Source organism: Sinocyclocheilus anshuiensis, unplaced genomic scaffold (genome assembly GCF_001515605.1).
Source record: "Sinocyclocheilus anshuiensis isolate Anshui unplaced genomic scaffold, SAMN03320099.WGS_v1.1 scaffold3508, whole genome shotgun sequence".
NCBI lineage: Eukaryota > Metazoa > Chordata > Actinopteri > Cypriniformes > Cyprinidae > Sinocyclocheilus > Sinocyclocheilus anshuiensis.
Genome location: NW_015549796.1, coordinates 45107 through 64566, shown reverse-complemented (window position 1 = coordinate 64566; position 19460 = coordinate 45107). Strand labels below are relative to the sequence as shown.

At 35.7% G+C, this 19460-nt stretch overlaps 1 pseudogene; it reads right to left on the bottom strand.

Annotated features, from left to right (window-relative positions):
- Positions 1-6459: 6459 nt before the first annotated feature.
- Positions 6460-12869, bottom strand: LOC107660879 (trypsin-2-like; annotated as a pseudogene).
- Positions 12870-19460: the final 6591 nt, after the last annotated feature.

Here is a 19460-nt window from a genome sequence, read left to right as displayed (position 1 = left end):
TTCAACTGACAACTGAATTTGAGTTGGCATAGCTGTCCCCGTCTCTCTCCGGTTTTTTTTTTTTTCTTTTTCTTTTTTCACATTTGATAAAGATATTAAAGTAGTTTTTCATTTTTTCTTGTTGTTAAAATTCAGAATAGTTTTTAAATATTATTGGATGTCACTGTTCCCACCAATCCTTGCACAAGTTAAGGTTACGCATGATGACGAAAGCACGTTAGGGCTAGCCCTCCCGGAACTCATAGAGATTGCATTGCAGTGCCTACAGTTCGAAAAAAATGATCTTTGTATGGAAGTCTATGGAATCACTCGGGGCGATTCTCAGTCTGACAGAAATCGCCCAAAAAGGGGCGGTACTACACAAAACGCGACTCGACGCTGATTGGACTATTTAGAGGCAGAACAAACAGTCTAGAATAGTGAAAGCTAGCGTAACACTGTGGTTGAATGTGAAAGAAAAAAAATCCCTCCCTTTCACGCTTTGGTGGTGCGTCGCCCAATCGCCCTAATGGAGAAACCGCCCCTGAGCATGACTAAACTACAAAATAAAAGACATGAAAACATGAACAAGAAACAAAACCCAAAACCCACATTACATAACACAGCCTTGGGGTGCTCCAACATTTGTTTTAACTGCAGTTGACAGAATTGTATTCAGTTTAACCATCTCAATTCTATTTGTAATAAAATAAACATTCCACCAAAACAAGTAGGGATTTACAGCCAACCTAAGGAGTTTAGACACAAAAATATCAGCTCGAATTGTATTGAATGCAGAGGAAAAATCTAAAAAGAGTGTTCTTACATAAGTATTAGGTTTGTTTAAATATTTAGAAACAATATGCACCAAAGCTGCCACAGCATCCTCCGTACTGCAACCTTGCCTATATGCAAATTGACATGGATCAAGTTTGTGCTTAATAGTGCTCACCAGGGGTCTCATTTATAAAACTCTCTGTAGATTTCATCCTAAAAGTGTACCTAGGCACAAAAGCTAGATTTTATCAGGCTTGAACTGATGGTAAAACTAACGCCATTATTAACTGTCTTCATATTTACTTTGAAAGCTGAAGCGATTATGGTAACATGTCCGATGCGTGCTTGTGGTGTTCGGCCAATCACAATGCACTGGGTCAGCTGGCCAATCAGAGCAGACTGTGCTTGTCGGAAGGAGGGGCTTTGTTGAAAACGACGTGTTTGAGAGAGGCGGGGCATAGAGGACCTAAAATAATGTACAGTATTTGAAAAATAATGTGTTTTTTGAACATTAAAGCATGTCAACATATTCTGTTACACCAAATACACAAAATAATGATCTTTAAAATAACATCATATGACCCCTTTAAGGAAATATGAGATACAGACTATAAATGCCATTTGTGACATACACATTAATTTTTATTGCTAAAAATAATCCGGTATCCTTATGTTTTAGAATAAATATATCAAAATACTAGACACATAAGCATCCTTCACAATCACAAAGCATTTGTCAAGAATTTTTTTATTTATATTTTTCTTGTTTCTGTCTCTACATATTGTTCAAATCCCAGTAACACAGATTCCAGGTTACAATGATTTAAGTCTCCAAGTACTATCACTGGTGCATCTGTGTAACTGAGCTGCAGTTAATGTGCCGTATACCACAAACAATAAAATGCATCCAAATTCTCTTGGCGGATTGAAGGGCCTTAAAGTCATGCCGAGGATTTCCACATTTGGATCACAGATCTTACATTTCATAGAGTACGTTCGGCACCAGTTATCGTTTATGTGCCCACACATCCTGCCCCTTTGCTCTTTCCTGAGTCTTTATCCCTGACTGCTCACACAAAGGTGAATCCAGGTACCTCAAAAAGAGAGTCGGGCATTGTAGATTGTAACCAACTTTCTGTAAAGCATAACAAAGATGCCTCGTAGAATTCATTACAGTACCTTGTATAAGATCTTATTATGCTCACCTTGTTGATCAATGAGTGCAGGTTACTGAAGATAAGGGATGGCAAAGGCGGTCAAGTACATCTACGTCGGAAGCAATTCTGAATACCACCTCTCCTTCCTCGTTTCTTGTATTTTTATCTAATCATTTCATGTGGTATATTTTTCACTGTCAAGCTTTCGAAATGACTTGCTATCATCTCTTGAGACATTTTTAAGTTTATCTCCAGAAGTCTTTCGGCTGTATTGCCGTACGAGCGGTAGCTTTATCCTCCAGCTCCCACATGCGATATCATTTTCCTTGATAAAACATTAACAAGAGTTTGTTAAATGTTCAATATAACGTTTATGTGCCAAAAGCTGAATAAAACAGCGCTACTCATTTGATCCGCGCCACACAGACCATTTATCCGCTCGGCTCAAAGTTCAAATGGCAGCGCAGTGTGAGTTTACTAGAGCGGATGCGTTTACTCACTGATGAGTCTCAGTCAAGCGACACTGAACAGCACTGTGAGATCCAGTGTGAAGCACTTGAATTCAGCGAGGAACACAAATGACTCTGTGATTTAAACTAGTTTAAAGCTAGATGAAACAGCGCTGACAAACAGGAGAAACACTGTGCGCAAAGAGTCGACAAATCACCACCATGGATTTACTGTAGTAACACTAACTCCACCATGGTATTGTGGGAGAAATGTGGGATAATCATAAGAAATGTTATGATGTTATTAATGTAGACATGAATTAAATGCATTAACGGAGTAAGGGAATGTAATTTCAGTATCTGTTACCATATAAAAAGGTAATAAAGATGTGAAATAATTATCAATATCAACTGATAGGATTTTTTTGGCCATATCACCCAGCCCTATTTGAGGTTATAAAGAATAGATTCTACCCAAAATTTGACTTTTAGGAGTTGAATAATTTTGTACCTGAATGTTTAGAGCCTTTATAGATATGTTGTAATAAACTTTGAACTTACTTTAATAATGCCTTGGTTGAATTGTTTTCATCAAATTTTGTTTACAGCAGCAGAAGGACCTGCAGTGAAATTATTTCGATTGCAACATGTAGCCTAATAACTAACTGCGTAGAGTACTCTGTATTTGTTCTATAAATGTGCCTAAGCTTTAATGGAGACACTGTTCTCTGCAGGAGTCAGAATCATACAGTAGTGAAGGTTATTCAACATAATCAGACTGTGGTGGATTCTTATCCTAACTGGTTTGTTGAATGGTGCTTTAATCATTGTTGTCATATGTGAGTTCCTTTCCTTTCATTTTATTCTATTACAATTACAGTTTTTTTTTCAACTGCTTACATTTTCAACATTTTCAAAACGTTGCCTCTTTTTTTTTTCAAAACTTTACACACAAATCCAAAAATTGCACACACAAAATTCAAAATGCCTCACATCACTTGCAAAATGAAGCACTGCATTCAAAATATCACAAACACATCTCAAAAGCAAACATTTGTCTTAAGTTGCAAACACCTTTGCCATAATATTATATTTTTGGATATATCATATACACATATTTATTCAAAACGTAAAGCTCTACTTTCCTGATCTCCTATGTACAGTACATTTCTGTACAAGATTGAAAGTAATTGGCAGAGAGATGTTGAGAAATTCACGGTAAACACGAAAGCAAGATTGAAACCAAACTTTTTTTTTTTTTACTGTAAGAATTTGTGGTTGTGAATACAATATTACACAGTATGAAAGAAAAGAAATACATCAACCAAGAGTAGTTGTGCAGATGTGTATTTATATGCCTATTCTAAAGCCATGATTGGTTGGTGTTAAGTAAAGCAATGGGTGTTTGCACATGTGAGGAGTTAAGTTTGTTAAATGTTCAATATAACGTTTATGTGCCAAAAGCTGAATAAAACAGCGCTACTCATTTGATCCGCGCCACACAGACCATTTATCCGCTCGGCTCAAAGTTCAAATGGCAGCGCAGTGTGAGTTTACTAGAGCGGATGCGTTTACTCACTGATGAGTCTCAGTCAAGCGACACTGAACAGCACTGTGAGATCCAGTGTGAAGCACTTGAATTCAGCGAGGAACACAAATGACTCTGTGATTTAAACTAGTTTAAAGCTAGATGAAACAGCGCTGACAAACAGGAGAAACACTGTGCGCAAAGAGTCGACAAATCACCACCATGGATTTACTGTAGTAACACTAACTCCACCATGGTATTGTGGGAGAAATGTGGGATAATCATAAGAAATGTTATGATGTTATTAATGTAGACATGAATTAAATGCATTAACGGAGTAAGGGAATGTAATTTCAGTATCTGTTACCATATAAAAAGGTAATAAAGATGTGAAATAATTATCAATATCAACTGATAGGATTTTTTTGGCCATATCACCCAGCCCTATTTGAGGTTATAAAGAATAGATTCTACCCAAAATTTGACTTTTAGGAGTTGAATAATTTTGTACCTGAATGTTTAGAGCCTTTATAGATATGTTGTAATAAACTTTGAACTTACTTTAATAATGCCTTGGTTGAATTGTTTTCATCAAATTTTGTTTACAGCAGCAGAAGGACCTGCAGTGAAATTATTTCGATTGCAACATGTAGCCTAATAACTAACTGCGTAGAGTACTCTGTATTTGTTCTATAAATGTGCCTAAGCTTTAATGGAGACACTGTTCTCTGCAGGAGTCAGAATCATACAGTAGTGAAGGTTATTCAACATAATCAGACTGTGGTGGATTCTTATCCTAACTGGTTTGTTGAATGGTGCTTTAATCATTGTTGTCATATGTGAGTTCCTTTCCTTTCATTTTATTCTATTACAATTACAGTTTTTTTTTCAACTGCTTACATTTTCAACATTTTCAAAACGTTGCCTCTTTTTTTTTTCAAAACTTTACACACAAATCCAAAAATTGCACACACAAAATTCAAAATGCCTCACATCACTTGCAAAATGAAGCACTGCATTCAAAATATCACAAACACATCTCAAAAGCAAACATTTGTCTTAAGTTGCAAACACCTTTGCCATAATATTATATTTTTGGATATATCATATACACATATTTATTCAAAACGTAAAGCTCTACTTTCCTGATCTCCTATGTACAGTACATTTCTGTACAAGATTGAAAGTAATTGGCAGAGAGATGTTGAGAAATTCACGGTAAACACGAAAGCAAGATTGAAACCAAACTTTTTTTTTTTTTACTGTAAGAATTTGTGGTTGTGAATACAATATTACACAGTATGAAAGAAAAGAAATACATCAACCAAGAGTAGTTGTGCAGATGTGTATTTATATGCCTATTCTAAAGCCATGATTGGTTGGTGTTAAGTAAAGCAATGAGTGTTTGCACATGTGAGGAGTTAGTGGGAGGCACTGATAAATCAGTGTGGCATTTTGATTGGTTGTGTTTGAAAAAGGAAATCAAGATACTTCCTGATATTTTTGTGTGTTACATAGAGAATTGTGTGTTGTGTTTTGCAAAAAAAATTTATGAAATTGAAAACTGAGTCAAAGGCTGAGAATTAGTATGATTTTGCAGATTTGGCATGTGGTTCTGGTGTTTGTCAGGTTTCAGAAATTGTGTGACAAGTAAAGATTTTGTGTGTAAGCAGTTGAAAAAAAACTGTAAACATACAATACTGTGGCTCTGTCTGTAAAAAAAAATGTTAACGTGGCGATCATCCTCAGTATAGTTGTTATCCTGGAGAAAGCTCAAAACTTCAAGATGTAGAGTTACCGCTGTCTAAATTTATGGAGAAGTACGTCAGGAGCTGAGCCAAGTACAGGTACAGCTACATTTCCCCACATTTTGCATTTTACATGAAACAAAAGCTCTGAATAATGGTTTCATTTTGTTTTTTTCACAATACAGAGGTGGATTTTTTCCAAAGTGTGTGAAGAGTTTTGACAAAGTCATGTTAACAGAACCTGTGCTTTTCCACTGATGAACTAAATATAAACACACACCAGAGGGATGAAGGTTGTGTTTTCTGACACATTTCAGTCTTTTATATCATGCTAATTTCTGCTAGCATCTTGTATAATATAAATGTATATGTGATTAATAAAGAATGAAGATCATGTGTTTATGTTAAAAACCTTCATAAAAACACCTCTTACATGAAGATCTTTTCTTATGAGTAAAGTCTTCCACTGGATTGGTCACTTGACACACAGTAAATCACACCACTGGTTTAACCTTTAACAAAGTGTTTGTTGTCTCTCTGTGACTTTAGCTTTGCTAATGTGTATTGGATATGATGGTGCTCAGGTGGAAACAGAGCTGCGGGTCATTCTGGCTGGTGCGGTTTTAATATTGTCTTGCGCACTGAGAGAAAGATGCTCAACCTTCATACCTATGCAAATGGTTATTCAGTAGGTTTTAAGTATTCATTAGAGAGAGAAAAAAAGACTCATGAATATAATTCTTCAAAAGATTTTATTTTGCACATAAAAACCATATAAACTGTTGACAGGTTTCACACTAGGTATATTTAATTGTGTGGCCTTATTTACAGTATGAAGCTGGGATCAGTTTTGGTATGTGTTTATAGTCTCAGTAATCCAGGAGTTGAACAGGCAGACCTAGTGGAGAATGAGAGGGATTATAATGACTATTATAGTATTATTATATTATATCACTGAAGAAGAGGAAGAAGACGATTTTTGAACATGCTGTTAGCATATCCTAGACCTAGGCTATTTTATATGCATTAGATAGACAGACAGACAGACTGACTGACTGACTGACTGACATACAGACTGACATACAGACAGACAGACAGACAGACAGACAGACAGACTGACATACAGACAGACTGACATACAGACAGACAGACAGACAGACTGACAGACTGACATACAGACAGACAGACTGACAGACAGACAGACAGACAGACAGACAGACAGTGACAGACTGACATACAGACAGACAGACTGACAGACAGACAGACAGACAGACAGACAGACAGACAGACAGACTGACTGACTGACAGATAGATATGCTTAAAAGGCCATTAATTTGTTAGAATAATATGAGTGCTGATCACGTCTTTTTTCTTCTGCTGAGATTGACAGATGTGCAGCATCCCGCACGGCAGCTGATCAGAATTCACCGATCTACGCACAGGCGAGCATCCCGCCCACGGCGCTGAGAGTTGAGTTCATCAGAGCACCGATGTGGCCACTAAACCTCTGCCGTTGCATGTAGTATATTTATTACTTTCACGTGTGTTGTGCATCAATGAAAAGTAAGTGTGTGAGATATCTGATCTTTGTAACTATTATAGGTGCATTACGTTTAATCTGTTTTATGCATTTGCTGTTCTGATGTACATTAGCATATATAAGCTAGCAACATGAGACTATCATGTCTTTAAAATTATTTTGCGCTCTATATATATTACATTTATGCTTAGTTGTTTATATTGATGTTATTAATTTAAATTTCATGTATGATTTGGTGCAATTTAATTGTCAAAGCTTTAATATCTAAGTATTCTTAAATCGTAAATAACCTAATGCGTATGTGTGCGGAACAAGCCCAGACAAAGCACCGCTGTTAAGCTATATTCTAGTCTATGTGATAGCAAAGCTGTGTGCTGTTTAATCTATGGCAATATATGACATAACAAGCTTTGTTCCACCTAAATAATCCTTAAATTGCTGTATTTAATCCAATATTCTGTATATGTATGTATATCTGTTTTCTAACATTGTTTATACTTGTGTGCATTTTCTGTTTTTGTAGAAAACCACATACACATGTATACTCCGACAAGTAACTGAGTGTTGTAGTGACAAGGGTTACTCCCAGATATAAGACAACTGTCGACTACATCTATCAACCAAGTCTCTTACCGGACACCCTGTGCTGGGTTTCAAATCTAACCGGCAATCTAAATCAAAGGTGCTATCAACAGCCAACTCATTCTTTCAAGATAGATAGATGGAGCTTTTAAAATGTACAGTTATCGTCCTACCTTGGTAAAGATACCAGGCTGATCTTTCGCAGCACAACGGCCACCCGCTGACACAATACCTTGTATCTCACCATCACACACCATAGGACCACCTGAGTCACCCTGAGCAGGATGAGAATAAGGATAAAAAATATATATTTTTTAACAGGAACCATGTTTGGAGACCAATAACTAATGCAATGTCTGTCTTTGGTTTAATGCATTGAAAGGTGTAGTACTGTGTCTATCATCCATTACCTGGCAAACGCCCTTTCCTCCATTCAGATATCCAGCACGAGGCAGTGATTAGGTCAGGGTAGGACTCATTACAGTCACGATCAGAGATGATGGAAAGATTCAGACACTGTAGCTTATCAGAATCAACCGCTATAAAGAAATTCATGAATTAAAAACGAAAAAGATTTTAACACTTTTTTTATTTTTAGCAGACCGTACAAATTAGTCACCATTTAGTCATGAGAGTGTGTTGCATTTTCGGTAAAAAATGACATTTTAGTCTGTTCTTAAATTCAAAAGTGTCCTGTTGTTATAATTAAGAAAAAAGGCCCATTAAGTCTTCTTTTATTATTTCTCAGAAAACATATTTTAACAAAACTACTTCACAAGTATTTGAAAAATGTTTGCCAAGTGTTTGTCAAACTCCAAGCCATGTGGTGCAACCACCATCAAGCACAATAATAACCAGAAAACTATAAAGCATCTGTCTGAGCCGTAAATAAGAAGATACTCTGGATGAACTCACTTTCATTCATGGTGATTCCCCAGCCGGAGACTCTGCACATGGTGTCTGGAGGAGCACAGCTTTTGGGCAGGTCCACAGGCTTCACAAACTTATTGAGAGTCGCGGGTTTGCTCAACTTGATCAGCATGATGTCTGTCAGACTCTGTTCCATGTTTTGTGTGTGTCCTGCTCCCCATGTGCCTTCCCATGCCCTTATTTGGTTAGTTTCCTGTTCCTCCCCTGATTAGTGTTTCATTGCTCCCAGGTGTGTCTCGTCATCCCCTCCTCCTGTGTGTATAAATAGTGTTCCCAGTCCCAAGTTCTCTGTCCGCTGTTAAATGTCTTCCTGAGTTCGTCTCCCTTGGTTCCTGAAAATAAAGTCTTGGTAAAGTATTCTCCAGCGTCTCCTCGTTCCTCGTGTGTGTGCATCGTGACAGAACAGCGGACCCAAAACCGAAAGTAAGCAGCGCCCCTTCTCTTTTTTTTTCTCGTTTTTCTTTTTCCCGTTTTTTTAACGTTTTTTGTTTCCTGGTTTCCCCCCCCCGCGGCGATGGAAAGTTAGTTTCCTGTTCCTCCCCTGATTAGTGTTTCATTGCTCCCAGGTGTGTCTCGTCATCCCCTCCTCCTGTGTGTATAAATAGTGTTCCCAGTCCCAAGTTCTCTGTCAGCTGTTAAATGTCTTCCTGAGTTCGTCTCCCTTGGTTCCTGAAAATAAAGTCTTGGTAAAGTATTCTCCAGCGTCTCCTCGTTCCTCATGTGTGTGCATCGTGACAATGTCATTGTCAATGGTTGAATAGTTAAACTACGGGTGATGGATGACACGCTCAGACGGGATGGACTGCTCGCTGCTCTCATCCACAGCAATGTTGTGTTTACCCAGATGGACCTCTATGCGCCTAGCAGAGAGATTATGATAAAAAAAAAATAAGTTCATTATTTACTCACAACCCTGAATGTTATTTTCCCTCATGTGAGGAACTTACCTGCACTACTAGTGCCACCAAAAATGACTGTTTCATTGTACTTTTAAACAATCCCCCGTGTTGCATTAGTCAGACAAAAAGATGCCACTACCCCAGAAACAACTCCTGACCATAAATTTATATGGGGCGGTTTCTGAGTCATATTGTAGGCTATATGCCTAACCTATGATTAACTGCTAGTAGCCGTAGTTTTACAATCAAATGACTAAACACATGCAGAGGTCTAATGTCCTGAAGGTGGATCTCTAATATCGATTGACAGGCTCTACATCCACAAGTGGTTAGCCTAGAATGCACACCTTAATGTGTATTGTGTTTGAATATTGATAAATGCTGCCTTCACGTGCTTTTGGAATTATCGTAAATACAAGTTTCCTAATTGGAAATTAGATGTGAACGCCTCTCAAGTCATATTTACTACTGGGAAACTGAGATAATTTTGATACCAGAGTTTCTGAGTTGGGCGGACCATACATTTTAAACATGGTGGAGGGGACAGCCATTGCTGCTGTCAATGCTGTTCTTTATTATTTTTTTTCCAAAACAACTACATCACTTTGTCTTGTCACTAAAGTAGTGTATTTATATGCTATATATAAACAATCATTTGAAGCATGTTGTATATTTTATAAACAGTGAAATAAGTATGTGTTTGACTGAAATTCCACAATCTATCGTGGTGAATGTTTATATGATTGTCAAACATTGGGAAGCTACATTTTATTCTTTACCACAATAAAACACTTTAATGTGACAAGCGCGTAATTATTACTTCATAAGTGGGGAATAAGACATTTACGATAGCACATGAAGGCAGCATTAGAACATTGGTTCTTAAATCCTGGTCTTCGCGACCCTCCTCTCTGCATATTTTGCATGTTTAGCACAAATCACCAGTTCGTTAGAAGAGAGCTCCAACTGTGTTGCGATTGACATGGTCCCTGCACCGTGTTCACTGCTCCCTACTCCCTGCACACGGGATATCGGCTGAAGTTTACTTAACATAACAGCATGGATTTGTGCTACACCACTTCCTGCAGTGTCTTCACACACAGACGAAACGTATTACAGTAGTGTGAAGGGTTATTAAACCGTAATCATGAGATTTGCATAGTAGTCACATCTCATGCACTTTAATGCCCTTTGAATTCAACATAAGCGTCCTTTTCGAACTTGAATCATGGCGGAATATCCTGTTATGTCCACTTCGCAGGGCACTTACGGTCGAATGGAACAAACATCTGACATGATAAGAGAAACATACAAAATGTGCAGAGCGGGGGGTTGTGAAGACAGAAGCTCTGATTTAGGATGGTACAAGTTGTGGAAAAAATGTGCCGTCAATTCTCAGGGAATTTCTGGGATCTCATGTGTTCTCATGCTTTTCTCACTTTTAACTAGCTATAGGTAGCTATAGCATAGTCCGGAACTACATTTACATAAGGTAAATACAAGTGGGGCATTTCCATTTTTCACCACAGATTCTGAAATGTGGGGTGCTGTCGCGCTCAGAAGGGCAGTGGCACCCTCTGCCCCTCTTAGTAGCCAACCTATCGGCCAAAGACATGTGCTAAATTTTAATTAAATTATCTTTTATTTAAAATACTCTAGAAACTCTAAAAGTACAGGACCAATTTTTTTTTTTTTTTTTACCAATTTAGGACCGATTCAGTTTATAAAGAGTTCTAGCATTCAAGTGGATAAATATTTTGCCCATTCAGTCAAGCTGTGGCTGCCCCACCCCAACACATGCAATCAGTTAACTCATCATTGCTGAGTCAGGCTGTTAAAATAGACATATGTGCTGTAGTGGTGCAGAAATTACACACCCCCACTTTAACAGCTGGGCCTAATTAAACTGTTTTACTATTAGACATGGAGCTTACTTACGTGTCGTAGCAGTGGGCGGCCGACATGATCCAGTTCTGATTGATGAGGAATCCACCGCATTGGTGAAAACTCGCTTTCAGAAACGCCATCCAGGGCTGGGAATGAGGCTCGCATTCATATCCTCCAACAATCTTGACATGGTTTTCAGCAACTGCACACAGTACATAGACTGTCTGTTGTCATGATCTGACAGTGTTAATTATAGCATAGTACACATAGTTAGACATTTAATGAGTATGCATTGTTTAAACTTGGAAGCAGTGGTTCTCAAATTTTTTATTCTTTATTTTTTTCTTATAAGAAACCAGATTTTACATCAGTTGCAATAGACCTTATACTGTTCATCATACAAAACAAAACAAAAATGTGCTTAAAGTCAAATGTAATTTATACGTTTATGCTCATTTTTTTCTCCAGACAGGAAATTATATCATATCACATGGTAACACTTTATTTTACGTTGTACTTTTTAAACGTTACATGTACTTACTATTATAGTAACAATAAATGATGCATAATTACATGCATGCAACCCTAAACCAAACCCTAATCCTAACCCTAAGCATGTAGTAAGTACAGGTAGTTAATTAATATTACTCAGTACTTTAATGTATGATTGCACTGTGACAAGGACACCTTAAAATAAAGTGTAACCCTGAATATTTGTGAATTAATAATGCATGCTATAAATATTAATAACTACTTACTTATATGTTTAATATTACTAATATTAGTAAATATTTGTAGGACTATTTGTATTAATATATGTGTAACTATTTGTACTATTAGTAAGTTTACTAATATTAGTAACTATTTTACTAATAACTATTTACTTATATATATATATATATATATATACACACACTAATAAAAATATAACCTCTTTGAAAATAGATCATTTTCTTTGAATACTCACATATATTTCAGATTTAAGGAGAATATATTATTGATTTCTCACTTTTTGCTTGATGGCTACACATATTTTTAAATTTAAATTGAAACTTTTATATAGTTTCTGTATTTGTTTGTTTATTTATTATTTCTGAAAATATAATGTATTTCTATTTCCATGTCTTTTAAACTTTATTTGTAAAATATTTTTCCTGGGCACACTTGTCTGTGAAGACCCAATGACGCAAAAGTATCTGTGCTAAATCATAGCTACCCTGATGCACAAGACCCTATTCAAACAAACCAGCAAACCATTTTTAGTCACAACGCACAAATTGAAAATCGCTGCTATTACATTACAGGTGAGAAATTAAGTGCAAATCCTCAGTTTGTGCTGATTATTGTACTTACATGCTGTGCTGAGAAATACAAGGAAAACCAAAGACTTCATGATGGCTTGATGATCCTGTTTAATGATCTAACACCTCACTCCCCTCATTTATACAGATCAGCGATTTGCATCACAATCCTGTGACCCAGTGATTAATGAATATCATTAAATACTCCAGAAAACATCTCATCTCAGATATATAGAAATGCACAGCTACTTAAAATGAATCAATTCTGTTATTGTCATGCTGATAGTGAGTTGTCCTCTGACTCAACAGCATTACAGTATGTTTTTCTCGCCCTAGAGTTCATACTAACGTGCATTTAATGATATCAAGCACTTTTAAGATAAATAAAATCAGCAGAATTTCTCAATGTGCAAAGTTAAAAATAGTTATTTACCATATAGCTAAACCGATTTATGTTTTTTTTTTTTTCTGCAAAAGTCAAGTCAAGTCAAGTCACCTTTATTTATATAGCGCTTTTAACAATACAGATTGTGTCAAAGCAACTGAACAGCATTAATTAGGAAAATAGTGTGTCAATAATGCAAAATGACAATAGTAAACACTCATTTTTCAGTTATTGAATTCAGTGATGTTAACATCCAGCTCAGTTTAAATAGTATCTTTGCAATCAAGTCAACGGTATCGCTGGAAATGAAGTGTCCCCAACTAAGCAAGCCAGAGGCGACAGCGGCAAGGAACCAAAACTCCATCGGTGACAGAATGGAGAAAAAACCTTGGGAGAAACCAGGCTCAGTCGGGGGGCCAGTTCTCCTCTGACCAGACGAACCAGCAGTACGGAAAAATCAATTTAAGACGTATTTTTTTTTTTTTTTTTACCAATTTAGGACCGATTCAGTTTATAAAGAGTTCTAGCATTCAAGTGGATAAATATTTTGCCCATTCAGTCAAGCTGTGGCTGCCCCACCCCAACACATGCAATCAGTTAACTCATCATTGCTGAGTCAGGCTGTTAAAATAGACATATGTGCTGTAGTGGTGCAGAAATTACACACCCCCACTTTAACAGCTGGGCCTAATTAAACTGTTTTACTATTAGACATGGAGCTTACTTACGTGTCGTAGCAGTGGGCGGCCGACATGATCCAGTTCTGATTGATGAGGAATCCACCGCATTGGTGAAAACTCGCTTTCAGAAACGCCATCCAGGGCTGGGAATGAGGCTCGCATTCATATCCTCCAACAATCTTGACATGGTTTTCAGCAACTGCACACAGTACATAGACTGTCTGTTGTCATGATCTGACAGTGTTAATTATAGCATAGTACACATAGTTAGACATTTAATGAGTATGCATTGTTTAAACTTGGAAGCAGTGGTTCTCAAATTTTATTTTTTTCATTTTTTTCTTATAAGAAACCAGATTTTACATCAGTTGCAATAGACCTTATACTGTTCATCAAAACAAAAAAAACAAAAATGTGCTTAAAGTCAAATGTAATTTATACGTTTATGCTCATTTTTTTCTCCAGACAGGAAATTATATCATATCACATGGTAACACTTTATTTTACGTTGTACTTTTTAAACGTTACATGTACTTACTATTATAGTAACAATAAATGATGCATAATTACATGCATGCAACCCTAAACCAAACCCTAATCCTAACCCTAAGCATGTAGTAAGTACAGGTAGTTAATTAATATTACTCAGTACTTTAATGTATGATTGCACTGTGACAAGGACACCTTAAAATAAAGTGTAACCCTGAATATTTGTGAATTAATAATGCATGCTATAAATATTAATAACTACTTACTTATATGTTTAATATTACTAATATTAGTAAATATTTGTAGGACTATTTGTATTAATATATGTGTAACTATTTGTACTATTAGTAAGTTTACTAATATTAGTAACTATTTTACTAATAACTATTTACTTATATATATATATATATATATATACACACACTAATAAAAATATAACCTCTTTGAAAATAGATCATTTTCTTTGAATACTCACATATATTTCAGATTTAAGGAGAATATATTATTGATTTCTCACTTTTTGCTTGATGGCTACACATATTTTTAAATTTAAATTGAAACTTTTATATAGTTTCTGTATTTGTTTGTTTATTTATTATTTCTGAAAATATAATGTATTTCTATTTCCATGTCTTTTAAACTTTATTTGTAAAATATTTTTCCTGGGCACACTTGTCTGTGAAGACCCAATGACGCAAAAGTATCTGTGCTAAATCATAGCTACCCTGATGCACAAGACCCTATTCAAACAAACCAGCAAACCATTTTTAGTCACAACGCACAAATTGAAAATCGCTGCTATTACATTACAGGTGAGAAATTAAGTGCAAATCCTCAGTTTGTGCTGATTATTGTACTTACATGCTGTGCTGAGAAATACAAGGAAAACCAAAGACTTCATGATGGCTTGATGATCCTGTTTAATGATCTAACACCTCACTCCCCTCATTTATACAGATCAGCGATTTGCATCACAATCCTGTGACCCAGTGATTAATGAATATCATTAAATACTCCAGAAAACATCTCATCTCAGATATATAGAAATGCACAGCTACTTAAAATGAATCAATTCTGTTATTGTCATGCTGATAGTGAGTTGTCCTCTGACTCAACAGCATTACAGTATGTTTTTCTCGCCCTAGAGTTCATACTAACGTGCATTTAATGATATCAAGCACTTTTAAGATAAATAAAATCAGCAGAATTTCTCAATGTGCAAAGTTAAAAATAGTTATTTACCATATAGCTAAACCGATTTATGTTTTTTTTTTTTTCTGCAAAAGTCAAGTCAAGTCAAGTCACCTTTATTTATATAGCGCTTTGCAAAGCAACTTTACAGCAAATTAAGTTTCTACAGTATTTAGTGGTAGTTTATCAGTGGTGACTGTCAGTTAATGTACATATGGCAGAAATGTATGGAAAAATCATTTTAAGACGTAATAAAACAGACGATGAACACTATTAACAGCAATTATTATATGATGCAATCAAACTTATAGCAAAATGTGGTAGTTCTGTATGTTGTTTCAGGGTTGGCATCATCTGAGGTCCTCTGAGGGGTTGGCATCATCTCTTCTCAGGTGTTCTGGATCCAGACTGAAGCTTGTGTAAGTGAAGGTTTAAAATCTAAAATCTAATCTAAAGTGTTTAAAATCTGATAAAGACTTAGTTAAAGATAAATGTATGTCACTGTTTGTCAGCTGATGTTTTGTGTGGAGTGCATTTAATCATTTTAGAGATAAGTAAGGTGAGAAATGTGAAATATCATATGATCGTAGAGCAGTCATCAGTCTTAATTGGACACACTTTTTGTGAATATATATTTATGGACAATTAAACAGAAAGTTTAAAAAGATATTCCCACTATTACAAATATTTCTATGTACACTAGACATTTTAGAGTAATTTTGGTGTGACATGTTCAATGTGAATGAGAAATTGTGAATTTAAATAAAAATAAAAGTTTGTATTTGTTCGTATGTGGGCTAAACCTTCAGAAACTGAACAGTGTTTCTAAACACTGACAAAATAGCTAAATATGATAATCCGATGTAAAATTTTCATTAATTCTATGTTTATATCTCCTCTTAAACAATGATTGCAGAAGGTGTAGTTAAGTTACGTACACTGAAAAACAAAACGATTAATTTCATTTACTTTTTTTTTTAAGGTAAGTGGTTGCAATCGATTTATTTAAATAAACATTTAGTTGACTGACTTTCAACTTTTTCTTTTTTATTATTTAAATGTAGCTAAAATAAATTGTTTGCAACCACTTACCTTAAAAGAATTAAGTATAATTTTTTTTCAGTGTACTGCTTCTGAGCCTTGACTGGTGTGTGTTATGACTGCTTTACCTATTCATTTGCATATATTCATTTATGCAGTTAAGCTAAACTATAGATGCTTGTTGACATTTTCAAAGTAGAAGATATATTTCACCTGGCATGCTTCCACTGTGTACAGTTTCATGAATTGTCCAGTAAATGGCACAGTGATCCGCACATGCTGCAAATTTAGGTCCTCAAGATGAATTAAAAGTGACATTTAATTAAAATAATAATCACAGATTTAAGCTAATTTAGCTAAAGCTAATTTAATAAGACGTACAACGTGAAAAAACACAACAGATCATGAATTAACACTTAGACATTTTATGCAATATTATTGTTTGGATAAAATAATTTGAGATGAATAGCAACGCGATCACTCTTATGAAGTGTTTAGAGATGCAAAAATGATGTAAGTGGATGGAGTAACAGCAAAACCCAAACAATTGCCATTTGGTGTAAAGTCAGAAAATTTTACTGCCTGACCTTAAATGTGATGTTGTTATATTGACATTTATGTTTCTTTATATTGAAAGATCAAACCATTATTTTAAATGGTATTTTTTTTTTTTTTTTACAAAATGAATTACATTTTCTCAGTTAGTTGAAAGCATGTTATTTAAATAATTTAATATGTATACTTCTTCCTCTTCCTCACCAGTGTCACACTCACTAGCTGTGTCCCAAAGTTAAGTGCACACTCTTCGAAGGCCACGGTGCGAGAGGAGGTGACTAATTGACTGGGAAAAATATTTAACAGTTAAAATATAATTATAGTCATTTTATTTTATAAAATACTTATTTGTTTAGCATTGTACACTAAACCAAGTCAATTCCTTAAAAAACTGTTTGTCTGCTGGTGATGTCAGAATCATGGTGACCAACAAGTACTAGACATGCTGCACTCGCTGGAAGCATAACGATTGCTTGACATATCAGTGGTCGAGGTCCTTTTCAGTGTTCACTTTCTGACGGTTCTGTCTTCTAACGAGTCTAATGGATTCACAAGTTTCAAAATAAATGCTCTAAAGCAGCAGTTCTCAATACTGTTCCTCGCGTCCCCCTGCTCTGCACACGCTCTGCATCACTCTCTCTCTCTCTCTCATTCAGCTCAGCTCCAACAATGAACTGTTCCATTTATATACTTATTTTCACATAGCTATGAGAAGTGTTAAACATGGACGCGCATGCGGTTGCCGTACTGTATTAAAGCTTTAATCAGGATAAAACCATATATTAAAAGCTTACATAAGCAGTAGCATTTACAACAGAGTATCTAAACGACAACAACAAACAAAAAACATAGGCCTACGATGTATACTTCTTCCTCTTCCTCACCAGTGTCACACTCACTAGCTGTGTCCCAAAGTTAAGTGCACACTCTTCGAAGGCCACGGTGCGAGAGGAGAGATGCCATCCTGACAGGACCCGTGGAGCCAGAATAGCTCATTTTTGTTTTTATGTTTTACGTCATAAGACGGTGGAGGAGACGGTGATGTACCTCAGGCTTAGCCAAGACCGGGGCCAGGTAAGTTACACTGGTTTGCTGCATCCTTACTTGCCGGATTATAACTTTAAATGCAGGTATTGGCTTAGAACTTACTTGAATAATGTAATCATACATATGAAAAAACTACAAAACACACACACACACACAGGTTGACTGATATCTTACAAAGGTGCGATTTTAAATAGTTTATTGTCTTGACCATGGTAATCATATGTAGACAGGTTTGCAACCCTGAATTTTTGTAGTCAGTTAAGCATAAAAATAAAACTATGAATAAAAAATAGAGCATTGTAAAAACTACAAAACACACACACACACACACACAGGTTGACTGATATCTTACAAAGGTGCGATTTTAAATAGTTTATTGTCTTGACCATGGTAATCATATGTAGACAGGTTTGCAACCCTGAATTTTTTTAGTCAGTTGAGCATAAAAATAAAACTGTGAATAAAAAATAGAGCATTGTACAGCTCAATGTTGTTAGTTTAATTTTCAAAATAATCACTGGTGGACTGTAAGGACGTACATTCGTTAAGTATTCTCGTACAAATGTGAAGTACTAAGTTTTATTTTATTTTATTTTTTATTACAGGACAGCAACACTACAAAAATATGGTCTTTTACAACATATGATGCATTGTTGTAGATTAAACTACCCAACAGTATATTTAGTAGGCAACTTTAAATTTAATAACCTTGAACATATTCAGAAGTAAAATGCAACATACACATCAGTGCAGCAGTAATATTAATGCAAAACCATCCTGACAAATTCTTTTTTTGAGAACAATACTGTATATACCTTTACTTTTACTCTTAATAGCCTAAGTACAGTGGTGTAATGTAACAAAGTAATAATACTTCGTTACAGTACTTAAGTATTTTTTGGGAGTATCTGTACTTTACTTGAGTTTTTATATTTCAGCCAACTTTTACTTTTACTCCACTACATTTCCTAATTAAAATGTATACTTTTACTCCGATACATTTCCCCGAAGTATATTCGTTACTTACTACAAAATAGTCAGAAGTCGGAAGAACACGGACTGCAGGAAAGCAGGTTTGACGAATCAGTGGTCTGGCACTTGCAAGTTAGACTCCTAAAAACACCTTTGCTCATGTGCAAACAAGTGCGCGCACAACCGCGGGTCATTTTCCACTCAAGTCGAGTCTGGGGTGTGCGATTTACAGTATATCTTCTGCGATAATATGGTAAGTGTTGTTGTAATTATGTGCAATCACACACAGAGTGCACGCACGTTGATTTATTAGTCTATTAAAA